Below are 26851 nucleotides of genomic sequence, written 5' to 3' on the forward strand. Positions count from 1 at the left end.
AGTCACACATGAAAGGCGGAGAGGGTGAGCAGGTAGGTCACTGGTCTCCACAGCTTTGGAGCGGTCATAGTACAGCTCCGCCTTGCGTATTTCGTTTTGCGCTTTCGAAGCGCTGACCATATTGTCTGCAACGCTTTCATGGAACATTATGTGCTTCCAGCGCTTACCTGGTGCCCTTTATGAACAGTTCTGTAGAAAAAAATTTGTTTTTAGCACAAGGTTCTCATTGGAGGGATTATGACGCCTTTTATTTGTTGTCATGGAGCTGAACTGCAGAATCATGTACTTGAGTGATTTATATTGTGTCACTTTTGTTTGGCAACAGATCAAGCAACCCTGAAAAAGGTGGCAGGTAGGTTTGAGGTGCCAGTTGTGTTTTCTGCCCCCCCAAAAATTGGGTGGGTTATGTGCATTAATAGGGAGGAGAAAGAAAGGACAATGCAATAAGAAGCATGTAAAGAGTTTTATTGGATGTCGGGTTGGAGTGATTTATGAGGTTCCTCTGACGTGCGGTAAAGTATATATAGGGCAAACTGGAAGATGTATCAATGATAGAATGAGGGAACACGAGAAGTCCATAGAAAATGGCAAGGGGTCAAATTTACCCTTGCACTGTCAGAAGTGCAAGTGTGAGCCGTTGTTTAGCAGGCTTAACATTTAAGGGAAGAGTCGGGATAAGATGGCGAGCGAAATTTTAGAGGCGTACTGGATACAGAAGAAAGAAGACATATGTATTAGTGAAGCTTCGTTGAATTTGCGCAGAAAAGAATTTACTTTTATTGAGCAATCCTCTTGAGTAATGCAAAGAACGAGATTATTATCGGGCCTCAAGCTGTTATTCTTGGCCTAAAGCTGTTATTCTTGGACTCCTCTTACGTTTTGGGGCCATGGTAGTTTAAAGAATCTTTTTCCCTCAAGTACATGGGCTTCGTGGCTTCGTAGACGTTGGCAGGTTAAAGTTTTTCAATACATAGGGACTACACAAGTGATGTGGTGTGGATGGACATGGCTTACTGTATATGTGTGGCGTTGGTTATTAGTGTGTGACTATGTGACTATGTGGTGATATTTGCTTGTCCAGCGTGGTATGAGTTACTTGGCAAAGCAGAGGTGTGGAGTAACAAGACAGTGTAGAATTGGTGACTGCCATGCTTGGACGATGTTTATGGTCTGCGAGGAAGAAAGTACCACTATCCCCTTGGCAAAGAAGAGGAAGATGAGAAGAAGAGGAAGATGAGATGTACCCGAGAGTAGAAGAGGAGGAGTGTTGAAGAGGAAGTGCTTTCAGATTCTTATTACAGTTGGTAGTGTGCGCGTGTGTTGTGTCTCTTCTCTTGTGTTTGTGTTTGTTGCGCCACATTTCTGAATACTGTGAGCAGGGAGCTCGCACAGAAAGTTAAGCGGTCTTCACAGAAAGGGATAGGAATGTATGTAGCCTCGGCCCGTTCAGGCGGAGGTCACTGGTCTCCACAGCTTTGGAGCGGTCATAGTACAGCTCCGCCTTGCGTATTTCGTTGCGCTGACCATATTGTTTGCAACCCTTTCATGGAACATTATGTGCTTCCAGCGCTTACCTGGTGCCCTTTATGAACAGTTCTCTAGAAAAAAATCTCACATTTTTAGCACAAGGTTCTCACTGGAGGGGTTATGACGCCTTTTGTTTGTTGCCATGAAGCTGAACTGCCGAATCATGTACTTGAGTGATTTACATTGTGTAACTTTTGTTTGGCCAAAGATCAAGCAACCCGAAAGGCAAGTAGGAAGGCCACCAAAATTTAGCCTCCTGAACTAACCTCCTCCCATTGGAAGGCTTCAGATGTTACCACTTTGTTATCAATTGAATACAGCAGCAGCAGAATAAGGTATCCTTGCTGATATGTGCTTTGTCTCACTCTGCAACGCACAATGCATGCCCGGGCTGCCAACAAAGAGATGTGCACGTATACGCCCAATGTAATCTACTTCATGTATTAGAATGCTTCTAACGCCGATTCTTCGTTGCCATGGAGCGAAACAGCAGATTGACACGGTCAATGATATGCTTTTTGTCACTATTGTTCGGTGATTCACCATTGAAACCCCAAAGGCTGGTTGAGAGAACGTCAGTAATAGTTAAGCGCATTGCCGCAACTTGCCACCGTTAAAACTTTGCTACAAGAAGGTAACAGAATTACGTCACCGTGATGATATGCCCTGTATCATCATGATTCTACAACAGGCATGGAAAGCCAGAGCCTCTGTTGGATAACGCTCACGCAGAATCTAATGCAAACTCATTCCCGCAATGGAAAGGTGCTGAAACTGAATCTTTGTCTCATGAAGCAAAACAGCAGAGCCATAAATTTTGATACTCCATGTGCCGTTATTTCTTCGGTACTAGTCAGGAAGAACTATAATGTCTAGCAGCAAACCAGCGGCCGTAAAGAGACTCAATCAGCTTTGGTGGTATGCATGTGTACCATTTGCCAACAGCAACGGCAATGCAGCGCGTGTTATATGAAAGGTGTTCATATACAATCGCGTCGCAGAACGTTTCTTGCATTCCAAGGGTTCTGACGCCTAGTCTTCGTTGTCATGGAGTAAATAAAACACAGATGTAATGCATCTATGCGAGAGAAAATAACTACAGATTGGAATTAGATCGGGTAAAGACGAATGAATGGTAGAAAGACGACCGAAAATTAGCGCGTCGCCCCAATTCAGAGTTTCCTGCATTAGAAGCATGAATACACTTCGCTAGTGGAAAAACGTTCACGTATTAACGCACTGAAAAAGCTTACATACACACTGAAAAACATGTCTTGTGCCAATAATGTTCGGCTCTAGATCAGGCTAAGCAAAAAGGTCGTATTCCCCTGTTTGCCAGGATTACAAAACTTCAGTATCTTGAACATCGATACAACGGTGAAAATAAACAGGTTAAAGAATCTTCATAATGCATGAACTACACTCTGTCGGTAACATTCTATGATACATACGGCAAGGTCTATCGGCTATCAAAAATATAAAACGTATATGCGCAATGTAAGGCATTGAAAGCATTGGGAGGATTTCTATGCCGATATATCGATGTCATGGCGATAAAAAGAAGAATCCTACATCTCGGATGACATGCACTTTTTGACTATTCTTGTGCAATAGATCAGGATTCCTAGAGTGGAAATAAGTCCCATAATAGGCGATCTGGGACACGCTGCTTGCAATACAATGATCCTGATGTTTATATATTGCTGATATGAACAGAAATAGCATCATCCAGGCATCCTTGACATCATGGAACCTATAAGTAATACTCTACCACACGCAGATGATTTTCTAGCTGCTACTAGAACGACATCATAACATAGGCGCATTCCAAATCATGGGTAAATCAGGAGGCTTCAGACGCCGATTCTTCGTTGTCATGGAGCAAAATAGCAGAATGGTGCACCGTGGGTGCTATGGGGTGTGCTACTATTCTTCAACAATAGAACAGGCAAACTCAAAAAAATTGGTTGAAAGATATCCAATAAAATGTGTAACATTACTGAACTGTTGTGCACAACGCATCTGCCAAGCTGAACCCCCTTCCCTGGTTGCGTTTTGTCGAGGGCTCGAGCGATAGCGATTAAGCTCTGCTCTCCCTCTGAACCCCCCCCCCCCCCCCACTTCCCACCTTTTGCTATATATTGGCAGGTGCTTCGACAATAATCGGTTAATTCCCCGCCAGCAGTGTCTGCGTCTAGTTGCCTCCTGCTGGGCGCTGGTGGTACAATCAGAAAGCGCACATGACGTGCACTCTGTAACTATTTTTGCTTAATAGATCAGGAAACCCAGATTAGAAGGATATCACATTATAGACGATCTGGCGCACATTGCTTGCAATAGAATGGTCCTGATGTTTATAACCTTGTTTGTATGGACACAAAAGCATCGGGCAGCCTTCACGACATGGACACTGTCAGTAATACTCTATTACATGTAGACATTTATGAGCTGCTATTAGGATATCATTGCATAGGTGCATTGCAAATCATTGGGTAAATCAGGAGGCTTCTGACGCCGATTCTTCGTTGTCATGGAGCAAAATAGCAGAATGGTGCACCGTGGGTGCTATGGGGTGCGCCATTGTTCTTCAACAATAGAACACAGGCAAACTAAAAAAAACTGGTTGAAAGATATCCAATAAAATGCATAACATTACTGAACTGTTGTGCACAGCGCATCTGCCAAGCTGAACCCCCTTCCCCAGTTTGCGTTTTGTCGAGGGCTCGAGCGATAGCGATTCAGCTCTGCTCTCTCCCTGAACTCCCCCCCCCCCCCACACACACACTTCCCACCTTTCGCTATATATTGGCAGGTGCTTCGACAATAATCGGTTCATTCCCCGCCAGCCGTGTCTGCGTCCAGTTGCCTACGGCTGGGCGCTGGTGGTACAATCAGAAAGCGCGCATGATGTGCACTGTGTAACTATTTTTGCTTAACCGATCAGGAAACCCATATTAGAAAGATATCACATTATAAACGATCTTGCGCATATTGCTTGCATTGTAATTTTCCTGATGTTTATACCTTGTTTGTATGTACACAGAAGCATCGGGCAGCCTTCACGACATGGACACTGTCAGTAATGCTCTACCAGACGTAGAAAATTTTCTAGCTGCGATTAGAAAGACACTATCGCATAGGCGCATTGCAAATCACTGGGTAAATCAGAAGGCTTCTGACACCGATTCTTCGTTGTCATGGAGCAAAACAGCAGAATGATACGCCAAGGGTACTATAGGGTTGGTCATCACTCTTCGACAATAGAACGGGCAAACGCTAAAACAGGTTGAAAGGCATCCAATAAAATGCGTACCATTACTAAACTCTTCTGCATAGCGCATCTGCCAGGCTGAACCCCCTTCCCCTGTTTGCGTTTTGTCGATGGTTCGAGCGATAGCGACTCACCTCTGCTCTCCCTCAGACTCCCCCCTCCACCCACACTTCTCACCTTGTGCTATACACGTGCCTGTGCTTCGACAATAAACGGTTCGTTACCCGCCAGCTGTGTCTGCGTCTAGTTGCCTCCGACTGGGCGCCGGTGGTACAATCAGAAGGCACGCATGACGTGCACAGTGTAACTATTTTGCCTAATAGATCAGGAAATCCAGAGAAGAAAGACATCCCATCATAGACGATCTGGCTCACATTGCTTGCAGTAGAATGGTCCTGATGATTATACCTTATTTCTATGGACACACATAGACGCCACGGGCACCCTTGACGACAGAGACACTGCCAGTAATATACTATCACATGTAGATATTTTTCGAGCTCGAGCTGCTATTAGATGGACATCATCGCATAGGCGCATTGCAAATCATTGGGTAAATCAGAAGGCTACTGACACCGATTCTTCGTTGTCATGGAGCAAAACAGCAGAATGGTGCGCCATGGGTACTATGGGGTGTGTCATTATTCTTCGACAATAGAACGGGCAAACGTGAAAAGCAGGTTGAAAGACATCCAATAAAATGTATAACATTACTAAGAAGTAGGCCTCTCTAGATGATTATTCGCAATGAAGAGGTGATGGTAAAAACACCAGTTACAGGCATTCTTAAATTACAGGGCCTGGATCTTAGCAGCTGCTGTGCTTTCCCTCGAAGACGTTGTTGTTCCTGAGTACCACGTTTTTCCCCTGTTGGGGCATTGAGCCCAGCTTTATTAGAAGGCAATGTGCGCTTTCCACTCTACTATTTGCTTCAACCACGCATCCCTGTACCGCTGAACACCATCATTCTCACCCAAGCTATGCCACTGTCCCCCGCAATAGCGTCATGCTAGTCACCTGTCGAAACGCAGCACGTCTCTGCTTATTTCACAAGTTCTTTCACAACTTTCCAGAAGCCAACCGATTAATTCCACGTGTGCATTGCATTTCCCGCCATACCACCCGAAAACTGTTTACCCTGAGCGTGCATATACCACCACATTCACCAGCAATCATCTCTCTTAAAAAACTGCCCGTGCCTGGAATGACCTCTCCGCTGAAGTGGCCACCATCATAAATCATCGACTGTTCAAGACCACTATCGAGGAAGCCTATTCATCAACGTAATGTTTGTCCATTTTTCAATAATGTATAATATTTTTCCGTGATATTCCCACCCCTCATGAAATGTCCCGAAAGGGACCTTTGAAGAAAAAATTAATAAAAAAATTAAGTGGCTTGACTAGTGTATGCTCCTGATGTGTAGTGCCAACTGCCAGTCGTCATGTTTGTTTTTTCTGGCTGTGATGCGTGCCTCGCGTAGTAAGTAATGTGCTGTCTCAGAGCTCCGCGCTGTTTTCCCTCATGCGCTTTGTCATCATTACTGGCAATTTATTTTATGCCCCATTACTCCGAAGGTGTCCGCTCAGCATGAAAGTAGATAGACTTGGGTGATTTTATAAGCAGCCATTGCATGAAACAGCATGACAAAGCACATGGAACAAAGGGAGGAAAATGCAGGATGAACTCTTTGTCTTGTGTCGTTCCTTGCTATCTTCTCGCCTTTAGTCGCCCTCTTATACACAGCAATATATTTCTTGAGAAAGCGTGAAGACGTCCATGATGATATTAATGACATGAGATAAAGTGTTATGTTCAGCTAGGGTTTCGGTCTGGAGTATTGTTTAGTGGAGCCCAGCCATGCTCCAATCAGACCTAAATCTACAGGAAATCCCCGATGACGATAGAGTTCAGCTCAGTGGCTGAGTACGCTTTAGGTATAGAAAACTGCCAGCACGCGACTCGGTTTCAAGAGAGTCAGAACGTGGGTGGGACGGTCCTCACTGTCGCAATGCCGCATTTTACTGGCGCAGCCAACATAAGTGGAACTGGCCCTTTCTTACGAGCCACGAGCTGTCGCATATCTGCTCGAATCACCCAAATATCCTAGGCTGCCATTCATACCTTGTAAGTTTGCTTGTAATATGTTCTCTCTCTTTCGAGTTTATTCTGTAGTTTACATGTTGAATATTCTGGGTGCTGTCTTCGCGGTCTTCACGGCACGACATCTGGGCCATTCCACTGACTCCGGGGGAGGGACGTATACGGGCTGGAACCGCCCATTCTTCCCCAGGGGTACGACTGTGTGCGCGTGTGTTGTGTTGTGTGGTCGGTGGGTGGCGCGCGAGAGGGACGCTCGTGCGCGTGCTCCTTTCAAGTGAGAGACACTCAGCGTTTACCGTGCAGTGTGGTGCATAGTTCATGGAGACGCTCTCCGACCAGTGTTGTAGTGAGTGCAGTTTGGAGAATTAAAATTCATGTTGTTGTTTTAAAAGTTCCCTAACGTATTTGAATATCGAACAGTACATGTGTGCGGGCTCCAGTGACAACTAAAGGCGTCGCTCTGACGCGCACAAAAGGTGGGTACAGTCATACTGATGTCTTGGCCGGAGGGTGACACTTAAGAAAAACATTTCCTGATGCACACCAATAAATCTAATACAATGAAGGCACAGGCAAACATTCTAAGCTACATTTTTTATCATAAATTTTACCGAGTACCTTCAATAAGGCTGAGTCGCTGCCTTTTATACTGCTGACAAGTGAATACAGAGCCCATGTTGACCTGCTAGCCTTATACTCAATCTTATGGTTTTCGTCGTCCATATTCTTTCTCTTCGTTCCAGTCACCAATACATCTATCTATATTTGGCAACCAGCAATATTGAGCTGTCACTGAGAATACGAAAGCACCTTGTAGCCATCGTTGCACTAGAATCGGCGACAAGCCTCCAGTGGAAACAACAAAAGGTATTCCTCGCTAGAAACTCCCACTCTAATTTACGGCATTAGTCTAGTAGATGGCGAGTATTACGCAGGTTTGTATGAAAGTAAAGAGTTATATGGGAAAAGGCATATTAAGGATCACACTCTCTATTGTACAGTACACAAATCTGATATGTACTCTCACATCCTGAGTACATGATACATAAGCAGACTTTGCTGTTGCAAAGCACTTTATCACACTCCAATGAGAGCTTATTCTGCTGCAACGTCATTTCTCTTCAGGTCTGTGTCGCATACGAAACAAATATTTAAATTCTCATCGTTTCTTCTCTCTGGAAGTTAGAGCTAGGCTTTGGGGAAGATGCACATTTTTTTGCATACGCTAGAAAGTACGTCACTGCGAGCGCCCTGTCAAGAGCTTTTTCAATGTGACAATTTCAGAGCCACCTTTGTTGTGCTTCTCCCGATGCTTGTTCTTGTTGGTGATGAGAGATAAGGGACTTTCGCCTTCAAAACATTTTTGGCCTTCAAAACGTTCATGCGAGGGCTTCTGGGATACGCGCACCCATCTTCAGGTGCTAAAGGGACAGGCGAGAGGGGAGTTTCAGGGTGTTGGTAAGGCATCGGCACATATATACTCTATCGATCTCATATTACGGCTAGGCGTCACCGTGCCGTTGTGTGCTATATATGGCAGCGTGCGCAGGACAGGTATCCAGCACAGAAAAACAGCAAGCCGGATACTGTTCGGCATAGATGAAATCAGTGCTTTGCGAGCACACGAAGTAGTTCTCCAAGAAAAGCCGCGGCGTTTTGTTGGCACGATTAAGCAGTACTGGCTTGAAGAACCTTGACAATATCCATGTATATATGGGGTCCACACTCCAACGTAAGCCAGAAATTGTAACCTTCACTGGCTGACACAAGCTTATTTTCGTTGTCAGAGATTTTTCATCGGCAGATGTAGCTGACAAGCACTTCGCAGTCACTGTTGTCATTGTTGCGGCTACGACTTTGTGCTCGCAGTGGAACTAGTCAAGTTGTTTAATGTTACGTACATGAGTACCCCGTAAATGTTTCACAAAACATTCAAGTCTGACAGACAACGCGAATGCGCGCTGGGCGCTGATGCAGCACCTAAGGGTGCGGAGATCGCACGCTGGCGTGTCTGCTCCTTTTTACGGTTAAAGGCGCCGCAGACGAAGTTGTGATCTATAAACTTTTCTTCCGGATAGTATATTTGTTTTGCGATAAAGGTAAATGCATGTTTAATAACCTCCACGTGAACGCCACCGTCTGTTCACTGCGGCGTGCCTAGCAGTCGATGCCCAGTTGCAAGTGCCTCTGATAGGAGCACGCATTCATTTCGCAGATATTCTCCACTAGCATCCCCTAAAGTCGAACTTTGATATGCCCTTCTACAATTATTCAATTTTGGAAGAATTCTTCACTCGCATATGTACTTCGATTAATTATTGTTATATTTTGGGCCTCTGTACTTTTGAATGCCCTCCCTGTTACGATCCCTGATGGGATTTCCAGTATCGAATAAATAAAAATAAAATAAATAAATATACAAAACAAATCTTCTAGGGAGCACTTTGTACTAAGGCGCGCTGAGGCGGAAGCCTCTATTGCGCTATGATCCGAAGCTCTCCACTGCGGCAGCTCTTTCAATCATCTTTCACTCCCACCTTCCTCTTTTTTCTTACGGCTCGCTTTAGGTGTCCGCGGATAATTGTGACGGACGCTGCGCCTTTCCTTTCATGTAGATCAATTTAAAACGCCGCTGATGCCTGCTGTACTGCGTCTGCTTCTGTAGGCTGTGTGGTGCGGCCATCCAGGACGCACCAAATGGAAGGCACCGCACGAACGCCCGGACGTTGTTGTTGTTGTGGCTGTAGGTAGAGGGAAAAGAAAATGCACGGGCCTGCTACTGGCTCCTTAGCTGATCCACCTCCGCTGCCTCGGGCAGACAGAATAGATTTTTTTTTATTTATAGGAATGGAAAGGCGCGGTAACTGTCTCACTTGTTTTTTGTGGACACCGCAACCGCGCCGTAAAGGAAGGGAGGAAGATGGGAGTGAAAGTGGAAAGAGAGAAAGAGGAGCCGTAGTGGAGGGCTACGGAGTAATTTCGACCACCTGGAGATCTTTAACGTGCGCTGACATTGCACAGCACCCGTTAAAGATCCCCAGGTGGTCGAAATTACTCCGAAGCCCTCCACTACGGCTCCTCTTTCTCTCTTTCCCCTTTCACTAATAGAGAAGAAAGACGCGCGCCGCAACAACAGCCGTCGTCCACCACCGAAACGGTAGCGGGTGCAATGACGGCCTATAACATAAAAATTCTGTGGCAGGCTAGGCACCGCCGCAAGCGGCGGTGACCTACCTGTCTTAGCCCCATCAGGGGAGTACCAGGATGATCCGCGGGGTCAGCTTGTTATATGCGTGAATCGCCTGTTGACGTCATTAGCAGTCGTGACATCATTATGACGTCGGTCCTGTTAAAGCGAAAGCCATCGCCTCCTCTAGAAAGATGCCTGCGGCATCGCTAGCTTGCCCATTGGAGCCAGTGTGCCTTCAGTTGCACGCGGTCGTCGAGAGATGGCTCCAGATACGCCCTTATCTCTGCAAAGGGGGTTGGTGTTGTGCGGTGTCGAAGCCGAAATGGCTGTCCGGAAAGCACATGCGCAAATGCGTGTTTCAGGCGGGCGCCGTATGGATTGCTAGATACCACCTCATGTGAAAATGAGAAAAATGGAAAAGTAACGACAGCGGGCTTTCGGCACATACAGCAGGCATCTTTCTAGAGGAGGCAATGGCTAAAGCTTTTCTGGGCTCAGGGAACAAAATCCCGTACGGGAGAGTTGTGCGCGAGATTTGTCATATTCCGCGAGATTCTGCGATATGTTCTTGGCCAGCGTTCCTGCCACCTGAAAACTCACACTTGAACGCGCGCCAGGTAACGCCCCGCTTTAGGAGCAAAGATGTGCCGCTCAAAAAAGCTTGCCGGAATGCGCCTTTCCTTGCCTTTAAGCCAATTATAGTCATATGTAGGACTGCAACGAACGCCAATACGAGGCAAATGATGAGTTGCCTGGAAATTGGCAGTTGAGCTTAAATACTAAACGGGCTGGGAAAACTAAGAACATCCAGCTGAACCATAGCTAACGCTACGTATATCCTGGCATAGCCGAGCTAAGCCACTGCGAAATTTTTCTATTAGGCAATTGCACGAGTTTAGGTGTGCTATTTTCGGCGGAAGCAAGCGAAGTGAGAATGCTATTGCTTAGCACATGCCTATGTATAGACATTTATACACGCTGCTAGCCAACCGGGCAAAGCTATGGCAAAAGGAAAGAATCACTGCCAAAGCAGCCATATGTGAGCGCGTGCAAGAGCACGCATGAAAGAGTTTACGAGCGCATCTTTGAACCCCATTATACAGTAGGTCGTGCTTTGAACACAACTATTATTGAAAATCATGACCACTATGGTGGACACACCTTAGTCACCATCTTAGTATAGTGAACTAGAATCATATAAACACACCTAATAACGAATCCTAATAAAAAAATGCTTTGCGAAATACGCAATGATTAAAACGGATTATCTCCAAGGTGTCTCTTTTTTGTCATATCGGACTCTCTAAATGATACTTAAAGGAGCTTAAACTACCAGTTTTCGTAGCCTCTGGGTAGATTTCCCCTCCTCGGCTCAGTTCTCAGCCAGAGTCATCATGTATTCGGTTGAGTTACTATGATTTCGTAGGAGAATCCTCCCTGAAAAATATCTCATGACTTCAAATATTTTTTATTGTCCATCCTAACTTTATTTGGTCCAGTTGGGCTAGCCCTTCCCTCGCCATGTTTTTCTCGCCAAGAACGCGCACACGGATAAAAAAAGTTCGAAATACCAGCCATTAAGTGTATTTTACATGAACATAAACGAGAGTGAGCTATCCGTTCATTAAAACGCGCTACATGAAGGGGGGGGGGGGGGCTATGGGCAGAACACTGTTAATAAAAAGTTTAACGCTTTGGAATAGTATTCTTATTGTTCGTTAACGCGGCCTGTCGCGGTGAACAATCGTAGTGTCAACCACATCCCCTCGCCGCTCCCTCCGCCCAAAAATCCGAGACCACCATTGTACGAAAGTGCAGCAATCGCAAGTGCCGATAGTCGACAGTTTACGGCACATTCCAACAATCGACCCATTTACGTATACGCAATTCTCATTCCAGTTTTGTGCTCATGTACCAACAAATAGCGGTGCACGAAATGAGTGCGCAGAGTGTGGTAATTCGACAGCTGTGCAAAACCCGCTGCAAGTAGAGTAGCAGTCGTTTGCGTTCATTACGTAGTACTTACGACATAACGCCCAGCGCTGAATGCTAGCGCAGAACACAAGATGTTCCGAACGCAAAATAATAAATTACAACCTGGAATGAAATACTTGTACCCTAAGAAGTCATGAAAGAAGTCTCACCTTACTGTCCTGGAGCCAGACGCCGGGATAACTCCGACCATGAAATCTTACCTTATAGTCCAGTTGTAATATTTTCACGCAATAAATATCCGCCTAAATTTCCACCCAGGTCTGCCACGAACGCTCCACGGCCATTCTCTTGCATCTCTTCATTACGGCGTCGGCCTGTCAGGGTAAGACAAGGTTTCAGTGAACTTGACGCAGTTCAGACGTACGGCACTCCTGTCACGGTACACCTTGCCAGTGAACTTTTTGTTCCAACAATTTGGTTGCAGATCAGAGTACCTTCGAACTGCCAGTGCACGTCTGACGCCATTTTCTCACCCCATCGAACCACCGCAATTCTACATATTTCCACAATGAGCCGCCTACTCGCTGAAAGCCGTACCATGTTGGAGCATGCTAATGACTGGACAAGAAAACCGTTCACGACAGCTCACAAGCGACGAGCCCGCCCCAGTACAGCCTCTGCACTAATTTCCATTCAGACTACCATTCTACATTTTGCGGCCTTGACGACTCTCATGACAGCACGCCGTTCTGACTTTAGTGACGTTGAGTAGCGGATTTGCAACCGACCTAGCCCAATTAAGCATCTAAAAAAATACCACGGTTGAATCTCGTGCAGCATACTGACGAAGTCACAAGGTCGTAGGTACTTACATTCATTCCTGCGTCTTGGCAATGCGCGTTCGCCGTACCGTGTGCGCACAACCACTCCAAACGAAGAACTGCTCAAGCGAAAGCCGATCCTGCACAGATCGCAAACGCTTATTATTCATTGAGTGATGTGCAACCGGCCTCGTGTAAATTATAGGAACGCTGCCACGGCGAAGCTCAGCGATCCACTCCTAAATAGGGGGCGCTGCACATAGACGCACAAATAATTAGGGCCACAATTAAGCTTCGAAGTTAGGCAAGCGCTCACAAACGATTAACATTTTAGGTATCAAGAACTTTTTCTTTGTTCTATATTTTTTCTTTCATAACCTTCTGGTCGACGACTTCACCAATAAGCTCGGGCGCCGATTGCGTTAACAATACGCCAGGGGACTCAACTGTATAGATTATGATGGAATAGCGTTTTTCAGCTTTTGATGAGTGTTTTCTTTCTTTTTAATTTCTTGTGCACAGATACTTGGCATCGACAAACATTGTCTTTCCATTCTGAGTATATTGGCAACTTCTAATCCTCAATTTATCAAAACCATATTTTCAAATTGTTTCAATTATACAATAAATTACGCACACTAAGTTTGCTTAATTGGCATTACTAAGAGCTGGCTTTTCAATCTGAAAATTTGAAACTTTCAAACCACCTTTTTTAATTTTTCATTTTATTCAACTATGTCAAACAATTTTTTTTCAATTAGACACTTTGATTTTGTTAGTTAGGATCCCCTGCCTAATTAAAATAAAAATTATGCAAGATCCAGTCAAAGCGGTTCTCACCAACAGAGCTGTAGTGCCACGAGACTATGGGCTGTTGATGTGTTCTCTTCCAGTACATCATTAAAAATAAGGAATCGAACGCTGACAATGTTATTCTGGGCTGTTTTTTAGAACTTGGACGAAACCCAGAGTCAAAAAGAACTGGGTAACTTTCTTTTTCAATGAAACCACTTTCACGGCAAGTGCTGACACTCACACTCAGTGACAAGAATGTCGCCTCCTACTAGTCTAAAACCCGTACGTCGTCATTTCTGTCTCTGGATTTCATAGGGAAATTTATAAATATAGCCCAGAAATACCTTGACAACTGTCGAGGCATTATTCTTAACGATGTACTGAAAGAGAATACGTCAACAGTTCACATTCTCACGGCCCAACAACTGTGTTGGTCAGAGCCCCCTTTACTGCAGCAATTTGCATACCACTTCGCTTTTTCGGACTCCCTAATGCACTTTTATATGCAGTAAGCTAACTGTATCAGCCCAGCTAGAGAATCCAAAAGCACTGCCCTACCCTGACATCTAATAAGAGCGTCCCTTCTGCTGGACTGCAATGCCAGAAACTGCGGTATTAGTATCGCTTCCCATTTTCGTGGAAATACGCACTCACAAGTGAAATCACAGTACAAGTAGATGACGCAATTCATAACTACTGACGTTTCCTCATGTCCCGGAAATTGGGTAGAAAAAAAGCAATAAATCAATCGCAACAAATTCATCATGCAGTATAAAACCGCCGCAACGTTCACCAGTTATTGAAGCTACTATCTCGAAAACACTTTTCGAAATAGAACCAGGCAAGGCTAAAACAAGCTATAGATGTCTCATTTGCGCACATTCCGTCGCACACTCAATGTGCAGCCTGCGTTTCGCCAGAATAATGACTCAGGCAGTTTGCGCACTGCCGGCAAAAGTTCAGACTGAAATCTAAAAATAAACATTTATCCTATTATTTGTGTACACTTTGATGAATTGCATCCGTTCCTAACGTTAAACGAGCTATAGCTAATAAAACACGCTGAGAAATCAGGAACGGTATCAGAATGCAATCGCAAACACGTGCAAGCCACACAGACATACAATGTATTCGATTGGAATGAGTGGTCCTTCGCAGGAAGCTGAGGAGTAAACTGAGAAGGATGGCAAAGAAAACAAAAAACATTGCTGGAACGATTGCGCAAGCGCAAATAATCCACCAGCCTGTGAAGACCGCGACTCTAGACTCGGCGCTCTGCAAGGTCAAAATCTGTAGAGTCCAAAAATTATGAGGGTTTAAGGATGGCTTGAACCAAGTGATATAGCGAAAGCTGAGCGTTGCCGCGATAGCCTGTTTAAAGCCAGGCTCACACTAGCGGGAAACTTCGCAGCGGCGCAACGTTCATGGTGCCGCAGCGTCGCAGCTCCTCGGAAGGACGCTCACACTACGCCCGTTTTCCCGCTGCGTCTGTCGTGGAATGTAGAGGAGGCGAAGGCGAGCGGAGCGACAAAGAGTAGTCACGTGACAAGAGCGAAGGGAAAGCACGCGCTTTTCTCGTGCACAAGTGAGCGGGCTACTCAAGCGACACCAGCGATGCTCCCGTCGCCCGCACAGCCGCCGCCGGGAGTCATTGAACTTGGACTGACGTCACTGTCTGCGCTCCGCTCCGATTGGCTACTCCGTTCTGCGGGACGGGAAAAATAGCTCCCGACCCCATCGCTCCGCGGAACGTCAAACAAGTCAGCCTGCGGGAAAAAAACCGGTTTCTGCGGGAAGCGGCGCGCGGAGAACGTCCAGCGTTGCGCGTTTTCCCGGTAGTGTGAGCGTGCCTTAACTCCTGATTTTTAATCCGCGGCTTTTTTTTGTAATTGTTTCTTTAATTAGGTTTTGGGGAAAGGAATAGTAACAATAATAATTGGTTCACAGGAAAGGAAAGGCGCTGTATCTGTCACGCTCCTTTTATGGACACCTGAAATAAAGTGTACCTGAACCATGCCGTAAGGGAAGGAAGGAAGGCGGGAGTGAAAGGGGAACGAGAGAAGGGGGTGCCGTAGTGGAGGGTTCCGGAGTAATTTCGATCTTGAACGTGCACTGACATCGCGCAGCACAAGGACGCCACTTCGTTTCGCCTCCATTGAAACGCTGCTGCCAGCGGTCGTGGACAGGAAGGAGACATGCTTTTGAGCGGACTCCACGGAGTTGTGGACACCTACAGTTAACCAGGTCAAGATTTATAATAGGGCCATTTGTTTACCCTACACCAGCTACACCAGTGTAGGAAATCTCCTATACCTACAATAGATTTTTATAATAATAATAACTGGTTCACAGGAAGGGAAAGGCGCAGTATCTGTCACACTTGAGTCTGTGGACACCTGAACCGCGCCATAAGGGACGGGAGGAAGGTGGAAGTGAAAGCGGAAAGAGAGAAAGAGGAGCCGTCGTAGAGGCCTACGGCGTAATTTCGACCACCTGGGGATCTTTAACCTGCGCTGACATCGCACAGCACACGGACGCCTATTCGTTTCGCCTCCATCGAAACGCAGCTGCCGAGGTCGGGTTCGAGCCCGGGTACTCCGGCACAGTAGTCGGTCGTCTTACCACTGCACCACCCAGGCGGGGCACCTGAACTAAAGTGTACCTGAACCATGCCGTAAGGGAAGGAAGGAAGGCGGGAGTGAAAGGGGAACGAGAGAAGGGGGTGCCGTAGTGGAGGGCTCCGGAGTAATTTCGACCACCTGGCGATCTTTAACGTGCACTGACATCGCGCAGCACATGGACGCCACTTCGTTTCGCCTCCATTGAAACGCAGCTGCCAGCGGTCGTGGACAGGAAGGAGACATGCTTTTCAGTGGACTCCACGGAGTTGTGGACACCTACACTTAACCAGGTCAAGATTCATACTAGGGCCATTTGTTTAACCTACACCACCTACACCAGTGTAGGAAGTCTCCTATACCTACAATAGATTCTTGCTGCACAGGTCTAGTAGGTGTAGTATAAACAAATGGCCCTACTGTCTTCGATCTTCAAGCTAGTTCAAGCTGAAAACCTCTGTGACGCTGACAGCGCGTAAATTAGTTTTTTGGGGTAGGGAGGAGCCTTACACTTTTGAATGGACGCCTCGAAATTGGGGTCAGCTACACCTAATCATGTTTTCATATTTTGTTGTCTGCCCCGCCACGGTGATGCAGTGGTACGACACTCGACTACTGTGTTGCTGTATCTGAGTTCGATCTCGACCACAGCGCCTGCGTTTCAATGGATTCGAAATGAAGAGGCGTCCGCGTGCTGGGCGGTGTTGTTGTTGTGGCTGTAGGAAGAAAGAAAAGAAAATGCACGGGCCTGCTACTAGCTCTGTAGCTGAGCCACCTCCGCTGCCTCGTGCAGACAGAAGAGAAAATAGAGAAGAAAGAAAAGAAAGAGGGAAAGAAAGACGCGCGCCGCAACAACAGCCGTCGTCCACCACCGAAGTGGTGGCGGGTGCAATGACGGCTTACAACAGATAAAAATTCGGTGGCAGGCTAGCCCCCGCCGCAAGCGGCGGTGACCAACCTGCCCCAGCCCCATCAGGGAAGATGATGGATTTTGGGCGATGTCAGCGCACGTTAGTGATACCAGGAGGTCGAAATTATTCAGTAGCCATCCACTACGGCCCCTATTTCTCTCTGACTACCTTCACTCCCACCTTCCTCCCATTCCTTACGGCGCAGATCAGGTGTCCACAAAAACAAGTATGACAGATACTGCGCCCTGCTCTTCGTGTGAACCAATTACTATCATAGTTAGCGCTGAATGGATATTATACAGTCGTGAGCAAAAGTGGTATACAAAACTCAGCCGGTGACGGAGCCCGGGAAAACTGCATTGCGACTTCATCTAACAACAGCTATCTGGGATCGAGACAATTGTGGCGATGCTCCATTTTATTCACATGCACATGTTGCGGTCGCTGTCCCTGTCGCTACCGCCATATGACATTTTTATGCCGTTCTACCGAGCTCCGTCACCGGCTTAGTGTTGTATATGCCACTTTGCTCACGACTACATTGGTTTATAAGAAAGGAAAGGCGCAGTATATGTCTTTGAACTTCACTCAACCCAGGGCTGCCTTCGTTTTTTTTAATTGGTTCATTCGAAAGGAAAAGCGCAATATCTGTCACACTTTTTCTGTCGTTGTTGTGGCTGTAGGAAGAAGGAAAAGAAAATGCACGGGCCTGCTACTGGCTCTGTAGCTGAGCCACCTCCACTGCCTCATGCGGGAAGAAGAGAAAATAGAGAAGAAAAAGAAGAGTGAAAGAGAGACGCGCCCCGCAGCAACAGCTGTCGTCCACCACCGAAGCGGGGGCGGGTGCAATGGCGGCCTACCACAGATAAAAATTCGGTGGCTGGCTAGCCACCGCCGCAAGCTAGGACAGGTAGGTCACTGCCGCTTGCGGCGGGGGCTAGCCTGTTCGAATTTTTACCTGTTGTAGGCCGTCATTGCACCCGCCACGTGGCCTCTTCGGTGGTGGACGATGGCTGTTGTTGCGGCGCGCGTCTTTCTCTCCCTCTTCCTTTTCTCTCTTCTCTATTTTCTCAGTTTTCTCTTCTGTCTGGCCCCGCCGGGGTGGTGCAGTGGTAAGAAGCCCGACTACTGTGCCGGAGTACCCGGGTTCGTACCCGACCTCGGCGGCTGCGTTTCGATGGAGGCGAAACAAGAGGCGTCCGTGTGCTGTGCGATGTCAGCGCACATAAAGATTGGTTGGTTGGTTGGTTGGTTCACAGGAAGGGAAAGGCGCAGTATCTGTCACACTTGCTCTGTGGACACCTGAACCGCGCCGTAAGGGAAGGGAGGAAGGTGGGAGTGAAAGTGGAAAGAGAGAAAGGGGAGCCGTAGTGGAGGGCTCCGGAGTAATTTCGTAAAGATACCCAGGTGGTCGAAATTACTCCGAAGCCCTCCACTACGGCTCCTCTTTCTCTTTTTATACTTTCACTCCCACCTTCCTCCCTTCCCTTACGTTGCGGTTAAGGTGTCCACAGAAAACAAGTGAGGCAGTTACCACGCCTTTCCCTTTCTATAAAGCAATCAGTTTTCTTCTGTCCGCACGAGGCAGCGGAGGTGGCTCAGCTACAGAGCCAGTAGCAGGCCCGTGCATTTTCTTTTCCTTCTTCCTATACAGCCACAACAACAAGCGGCATTGATCTACCGTCCCAGCCCCGTAGGGCCAGGAACAGCCCACCTCCTCACACTTTTTTTCTGTGGACACCTGACCCGCGCTGTAAGGGAAGACGAAACTTCTAAGTTAATGGTGGATGAGACCGATGTAGAGGAGGCATGTATGGGAGCATTGATATTTATGGATCGGCAGCGTAAAAGATTCCAGCTGAGTGGGGAAAGGCTATCCACCTGCTAGGAGAAGGGTCTGACGCTGTCTCGTATAATATTGCAAGCCGAGGGAAGTGCTAAATGTGGGCGTTCGGCTTGAGTACACGCCGACATATCCTTCAGCCAAATTAAGAGCAATGAGAGCGTGCAGCCTCGTCCAGAGAGTGGGCAGACATATTGCTTTAATGCAGCGTATTTCAGGAGCCCGAGTTGGCTCTAGCTCTCCTAGTACTAAGCGGAAAATTCTTCTGACAGCTTAAAAATAAGCCACCCTTACCATATATAGCGATTCGCAGAGCTTCATACTGAATTATCTCGTTCGACTGTGAACTTTTTGGAAAGCCCGCTGAAATCATCGCGATGAGCGTTATAGCCCGTGGCCCTTATAGAATTAATATGATGCAAATTATGCGCTTAAGGTTCGTGCTGATCTATTCGAAAGTAGATTCAAGTATTACTGAATACACGGGTCGTTATTATCATCACAATCAGCAGAATTACACCTACTGCAGGGCGTAGCGTCTCCCATACTACTCCACCTAACCCACTCCTGTGCTAGCTGCATTCACTTTGACTGCAGCGAACTTCTCAAACTCATCCGCACAACTAACATCATGCAGCCCACTGCTACTCTTTCCTTTCCTTGGAATCTAATTTTTTACCTATAGAGACCCTCGGTATCCTCCGTTTGCACTACATGCCGTACCCATGCTCATAATGTCTTCTTGATTTCGGCTAGAACTTCATTAACCCAAGTTATTTCTGTCATCCACTCTGCATACTTCCTACACCTTAACGTAACGTCTGTCGTTTTACGATTCACAACTCTCTGCGTTGTCCTCAGCATGAGTAGAACCCTTTTCGTTAGCATTCGCGTTTCAGTCTCATAGTTCACAGGTAAGATGCAACTCTTATATAGATTTCTCTTGAGCGATACCGGCAAGCTGCTAGTCGATCTGCTTTGCACCGTCAATATTACAATATTTACACCTTTTCTTGGGTGTAAATATTGGCCCACCACTAATATTCCTCGTTACCTATAATAAATGCTGATCTTTGAGGCGGTTTAACATTACCTTAGTCTTCGAAATATCAAATTTAGACCTAGATTCCTTTGGTAGGTTTCTGTACCTTTCTGCACGGATAATGTGTTTTTCTAAATGTTTGATACTCTCACGAACTCCTTGCTTTTATGCACATCCTGGCACAGCGTACAAGCTGAGGTAATCCGGTCCAAGATGTAAACACGTTGGTTTCAGCTCAGAATGCATCTTATAGGAACGTACAGTTTTTGCCAAAAGTAACCAGGCCGCAGGATCTGCTTCTAAGCAATGTGGTAGGAAGTTCACAGCATGTATGAACCTCTAAATCATTGCAATGTGAAGGCGAGCGTCTGTCCTCGCTTCTTAACTAGTTGTTACCATCTGAAAATACTTATTGGTTTTATAATACGAGAGAAGAAAAACATGCAGCCTGGTTACTTTTGGCAAAGACGGTACATTCTGCATTGAGAGCTATAAATCCAGTTCTGCTAGCGTCTACAGAAATGCGATGGCGCCATTGATTCACTCTAACGAACACTTTTAAACGCATGTTTAGGCTTGCTCGAAAATGTTTTCATAGACAATGAGATGTTTAAGACAGTTTTCTGACGAGTATGCACGCAGCCGCAAGGTTTTGTGCCTCTTAACTGCCACTTTGCACTCCGCCTAAAATGTTTCACTCCAACGTCCTTCTCTAGGTTTGGTCGCGCTGAAGGAGTCGCTCATTCTTTGTACAAAACCGGGCGCTTTGGCGACCCTTCGAAGCTTACACTACCTATCCTATGTTTTCGCTCGTCTATGAAACCAATAGGCGCACAGTTTATTGAAAGACATGATCCGTATTACATCAGGGTAGAGTGGGTAATATTGCAATTAACGCCTTTCTCTCACACTGGCTGATATATAATTAAGGTAACGAAGGCACCAAAGAAATTTGGGGAAAATGAGGCGATCACAAGAAATTCATAAGATGGGAACCAACAGCGACTGACACCAAAAAAAAAGGGAAGGTTTTTTATTAGCGTTGATGACTTAACAATGTCATCTGGAGATTATAGTTCAGAAAGTAGAAGTGAAAGAGCTGTATGCCGCCAGTGGGATGGGAGCAAGTGTTTATACTGCCAAGCACAGAGGGCCGAAAAGTAGTATTCCGATGGGCCGTTATGAAGAATGCACATCACGGGCGATAAGAACAAAAAATCTTTGTAGAAACCAGAAATAATGCACCATTACTAACGTATCGAGGACGTGGCGCTGAACCTAATATATAAAAAACCGTGCACTATATCGTGCGTCCTCCGTTTCTTAAATAGGACTGGTTCCGCACCCTCCTTTCTTCATATCTTGGAACCTACAATTTGTTTTAATATATTCGCCATTTTGTTCGCGAATCAAACTTGTGATGAAAGCGAGCGAAGTGGGAACTTGATCAGAGTCAATACACAAGTCAGACATTTTTAATGCCGAATAGCATTTTCGTGTTTATTTCTTCTTGAGCGAAATAAAACCTGAGGCGAAAGTCTCATGGTACAGCTTGAGAACATAACGGAACGTATGCAATGGTTTCAAAGCGCATTTACTTGCCCACAGGGCCTCATATCGTTGTGCGGGTCATTCCTTTTCTGTAAGAAAAGAGGTATCAGGAATCCAAAAATATAGGCGTTTACGAATTTGTCAAATTGAACATTACTTAGAAAATGTCAGTGAGAACAAGTGAATAAAAATCAAATACAGATGCTATAAAACGAATTGGGGAGTGATTAAACAAAATTCGAAGGCCTGCCTTGGAAAACGTATGTCACGGGGCAATGCATAACCATTACTGTTTAACGTTACTGTCGATGCTTCCATTGTGAATTCTTTCTTCAAAGTCTCTAATAACGCCACAACGATAACGCTTCTTCATGGGCATTCCTTCCTTGCATTTAAATGTAGCTGCGAAAGCACCAACTTGTTTCAGTATATCGCTACATCGGTTCGTATAGTCGACCTCGCAGAGGCTACGGCAATAGGTGATGAAGAACATTTCCTCTGCCGTAAACACTCGACTGTCAACAGCGATAAGTGATGTGTCACGGTCCACAGAAGATGAGCCGGAACGTTTGAACAACTGCCAGGCCGCCACCACACCTAGAATATCCTTCATGCGATCCTCGTACACTGAGCCACAGGAGAATTCTAAGAAAGCCGTGATGCCTTCACGGCTGAGCAGGCTGAGAAAATCCTTCTGTTGCTCCACGAAGAAGGCCTGCGAAAAGACATAGGATTCTTTTAAGAGGATACTTAAGGCGTAGTAAACAAACTCCGCATCACTGCTTGCCGCACACGCTGTGCGAAAGGATATAGGAGTGGTTGAAATGAAGAAAGCGAAGCGACTTCATGGTGGAGCACTCTAGGTGATTTTCAGCCTGTCACTCTTCAATATGCACTGATATAACACAGAACCCGGCCTTTGTTTGCATGTTTATCCATAAAGATAGCACCATCATGATCAGGGTTTTGATCTAACAGCTTAGTGCTCAGTTGTTGCTATACCTACAGCATGAATGTACTAAGCAGGTTTAGGTCACTGGGTCAGCTTTATCTGAAGAGCCCTGTGCTGGCGTGGGATCAGTGATGAATACAAAAATAAATTATACGCCTTGCGACTGCATTGCCCTGCCTCTACGTATAAGCCATACTTCGATAGAGTTAAATATGCATAAAAGTAAAGGAAACATCCACTTAGCATTCATGAAAGCACATAGACGATGATGATTTGCAGTTCTCAGAGTTCACTGTAAAGGTGAATTTGCAAATCTTTACTTAAATAGTGAGAGAGGCGAACAACTATACTTTTGGTTCTGAAAACAAATAGAGTTTAATAAAGATATTCTTTAATGTCGTAATCAAATGATTTTAGGGGCACCGTGCTGGAGGTCCCTGGACACTTCTACCACCTGGGGTCTTTGAACGCCCACTTTAATTGTGTCTCACGCATACCTAGCGCAAAACCGCTCATTTCACCTTGTTGGTTGAGTTGTGGCACCACTTATGAGAAACAATGTCTTCAATACATAAATAACCTCTAAAACCTTGCTTAAACGTGAGCACTAGTCTGCTGAGCTCCTCACACTTGTACTTCCTTTATGGTATCTTTTGAGCAGTTGTTTCCTGCATAACAAGCCGCGTCTACACAAAAAAGACGTTTGGAGTCCTGCATGCGCTAGCATAAACCCATAACGCTTGGCCATCATAACGGCGCTTTTAGTGAAAAGGTAGTATCGGTGACGGCATCACGAGGCTTTTGCTGCGTTACCTCTAAAGTCTTCATGATCCTTATCTGGCACGGCTAGCCTCCGCGCCCGCTACACATCTGCTCACCACATTCAGACTTACGAAGACTGGACAGCCCCCAATACCAACGCCAAGCGTAAGCTTAGTGCCCTGCTAGATTTCATGTCGGAGTCTGGCGCCCTTAACCTCACCTAACCCACCCCCTCCCCTTCTAGGCCTCAGGTCATCCTGATGAATAAAGGTTTATGAATGAATGAATGATGCTCCAGATTGCAGCGCTCGAATAAAAGTCTTAATTTATCACTAACATTTTTTTTGGTGTAAGCAGTAGGAATGATTTCACCGCTGAGATCTTGTTTGCATGGACTATGCCTTAAGTACGCACAAATACCATATTTCATCTCTTTTTGTTTTTAAAGGTAAAATTAAAGGGATACTTAAGCTCCACCTTAAGGGTATCAGGTCATATCAGCGTGTTGATGCCCCTGTGGGGTGAGACACGCAGTTCGCACTCAGAAAGTCGCTGTCAGTGTTAAAACACGAAGGCGACATTAGAACGGGTGGCTGCCACCTACCAACATAAATTTAATTACACCTCGATATTCTTCTCAATTTTGAGTTACGGCAATGACAACTCATTTTAGTACGGAGGCACTAATCCAACAGTTCGCCGCCTAAAAACATCGCCTAACCTTTGAATATCCGCTTCGCGTAGGTTCGTGATATATGCCACACCCAAGAGTGAGGCAGACGTTTCTTCTTTTCTCCCCCAAAACTGACCAACTTAATAGTTTTAATTTGGTTCTTTAATTTACAGGCTATTTCACCGTCCAAAGTAGCTCAGGCTCTGATATGCGCCGTAGAAGAGGGCTCGGGAAGTTTGACTGCCTGAGGTCCTTTAGCATGCGCTGGCCTCGCATACTACAGGGGCGCATTGCAAACTCCGCGTATATTGCAGCCTGGTCTATCGGTAACAAAATTTAGTGTGTGTTGCTGCAGAGTCGAGCCGTGCCATATTGTTAAGGAAGAACGCGGGAATGAAAGAGGCAAAGAGGTACCGTAGTGGAGGTCCACGTAATAGTTTCCAACTCTGGAATATTTACCGTGCAGTAACATCGCTCTGTAAATTTGTCAATTCGTAAGAGCCAGAAACAACCATGCTAAACAGCAATGCATGTAGCACGTCTTAATTCATTTAGGCGGAATTAAACCCAGACTAAATTTATGTACCGAACACGCTGTTACATAAAAGCAGTGCGGCGTAATTATGTGCGCACATAAAGTAAACAAGGGGAAAAAGGGTTCTTTAGTTGACCACCCTTTTCACAAGTAATCATGTTGGTAAAAAATGTTTTGTTTGCGTGACTTCCTGATGATACATTTGAGCGCCGCTCATAACTTGTTCCAGCTTTTCGATAGATTGAGGAAAATAATTCGAGTAAGTAGATCATCTTCCGCGAGTTACAGGTACAGGGCCTTTCCCCTCCTGTAAAGCGCTTAACTGGCTCTAATTAAGTTTTGATGGTGGAGAAATTGAGAGGCGTTCGTGTGTTGTGCGATATCAGCGCACGTTAAAGTTCCCCGGGTGGTCGAAATTACTACGGGGCCCTTCACTACGGCACTCATTCCCTTTCTCCGCTTTCACACCCTTCTTCCTTCCTTACCCTTCTTCTTTCCTCTATGGCGCGCCCCGCCGGGGTGGTGCAGTGGTAAGGCGCCCGACTACTGTGCCGGAGCACCCGGGTTCGAACCGTACCTCGGCGGCTGCGTTTCGATGGAGGCGAAACGAAGTGGCGTCCGTGTGCTGTGCGATGTCAGCGCACGTTAAAGATCCCCAGGTGGTCGAAATTACTCCGTAGCCCTCCACTACGGCTCCTCTTTCTCTCTTTCCACTTTCACTCCCACCTTCCTCCCTTCCCTTACGGCGCAGTTGAGGTGTCCACAGAAAACAAGTGAGACAGTTGCCCCGCCTTTCCCTTCCTATAAATCAATCAATCAGTTTTTCCTCTATGGAGTGGTAACGGTGTCCACAGAACAGGTGTGATAGATATTGCGCCTGTTTTTCTTTCTGTGAATCAATTTCTATTGTTATTGGCTATATATTTACCTTGTTAAATCACATCGATCATTTTGTCACTTCTTTCCTTGAAGATCTATCCTATAGTACTATTCTTTTTTTTTTCGAAATACCAAAAAGTTCCTTTTTTATAGCGCCGACAATTCATGTACACTTTTCCTTGTCGCTCTATGCTACAGCAATAATAGGACTATGTTTAGCTACGGGGTGGTTACGAGGAACAACGGCGATGCCAACCATTGCTTTGCTAGTTACCAGATACTGCGAAACGCACGAACCGATGCCAAAGAGCTGGGCTCTAAAACTATGAGAGCAACGTTGAATCTGCACCCAGCAGAAATGCGAAAGATTAAGCGTTGCTGGTGCACACGGTGCATCACATTTGCTCTCGTTTTAATTACCAACTAAATGCACCACCCTTATCTTTTTAATGTCATCATTGTCATTAGCGCAAGTTTCAGCGTCATTGTTATCGCTACTCTCATCCACACGGTAGAAAAGGGGAATTATGATGTGCGTTTCTCGATCTCGGGCGTGGCACAGTTGAAGCGATCGGCTGGGTATCCAAGGAATATAGGTTCGATTTCCGGTAACCACAGGTTTTACTAATTATTAATTATTTTTTATGGAAATTGTTACAAGTGACAACGCCGACGGCGACGCCGCGAATCGCAGGAACGCGCACTGAGGTGCTGCGCTCTAAAGTGAAAACGAACGGCACAAGGGCATGGTAAACCTACGCTCTTATAAGGGAGTGGAGGGATTCTTTTCTTTATTACGCATCGGCCGTAACTGACGCTTACACCTAGGGTATGACAAATGCTAAACTTGATGCAGTCAGCAGAGGTATAAGCCAGTTGCTGTTAAATTGAAAGTGCTCAGAGGTCATTGCAGCGCCTGACAACTTCCATTACCGTGCTGATCCGGTCAGATTTTGTAGCTACACCTTTCTTTTATCACTTCCGTCACTTTTTTACACTGATCGCGGTCGTAAAGGCAGAATGGCGTGATATGTCGGCGGTAGTGCTTGTTAGAGACAGACCTGACAGAATATCTAAACCTTTGGAGAACACACACATGTTGAATTCCACAACAGACAGACATAGCCAATCTCAGAACACATTGGGTTGAATAATATAAAGTTAGTTGATTGCGCCACCATCTGCTACACAAAGGTGGACTGCACGGTAGTACTAAGCACACAAAAAAATCTAAACATTCAGTGGATCACAAATAGTTGTCTATTGGAACAGTAGGTGGCTGTATGCTTTCAAAGCCTTAGGACTGTGCTAACATTAATTAACTGTGGTCTGATTAAGTTTTAGGCACTATGATGACATAAATACAGTATATTCATGCGCTTTCTTGTATTTCGTATAATTTCATTGCAATCACAAAGCCTTGTATCCGTGCCAGATGAAACT

General features: G+C 45.8%; 1 pseudogene; it reads right to left on the bottom strand.

The window, feature by feature from the left end:
• LOC146189979 (uncharacterized) overlaps positions 1-26851 on the bottom strand; it is a 100686-nt pseudogene that overhangs the window by 66776 nt on the left and 7059 nt on the right.

The sequence above is a fragment of the Amblyomma maculatum genome, chromosome 5 (genome assembly GCF_055883805.1).
Source record: "Amblyomma maculatum isolate TAMU_Amacu chromosome 5, ASM5588380v1, whole genome shotgun sequence".
NCBI lineage: Eukaryota > Metazoa > Arthropoda > Arachnida > Ixodida > Ixodidae > Amblyomma > Amblyomma maculatum.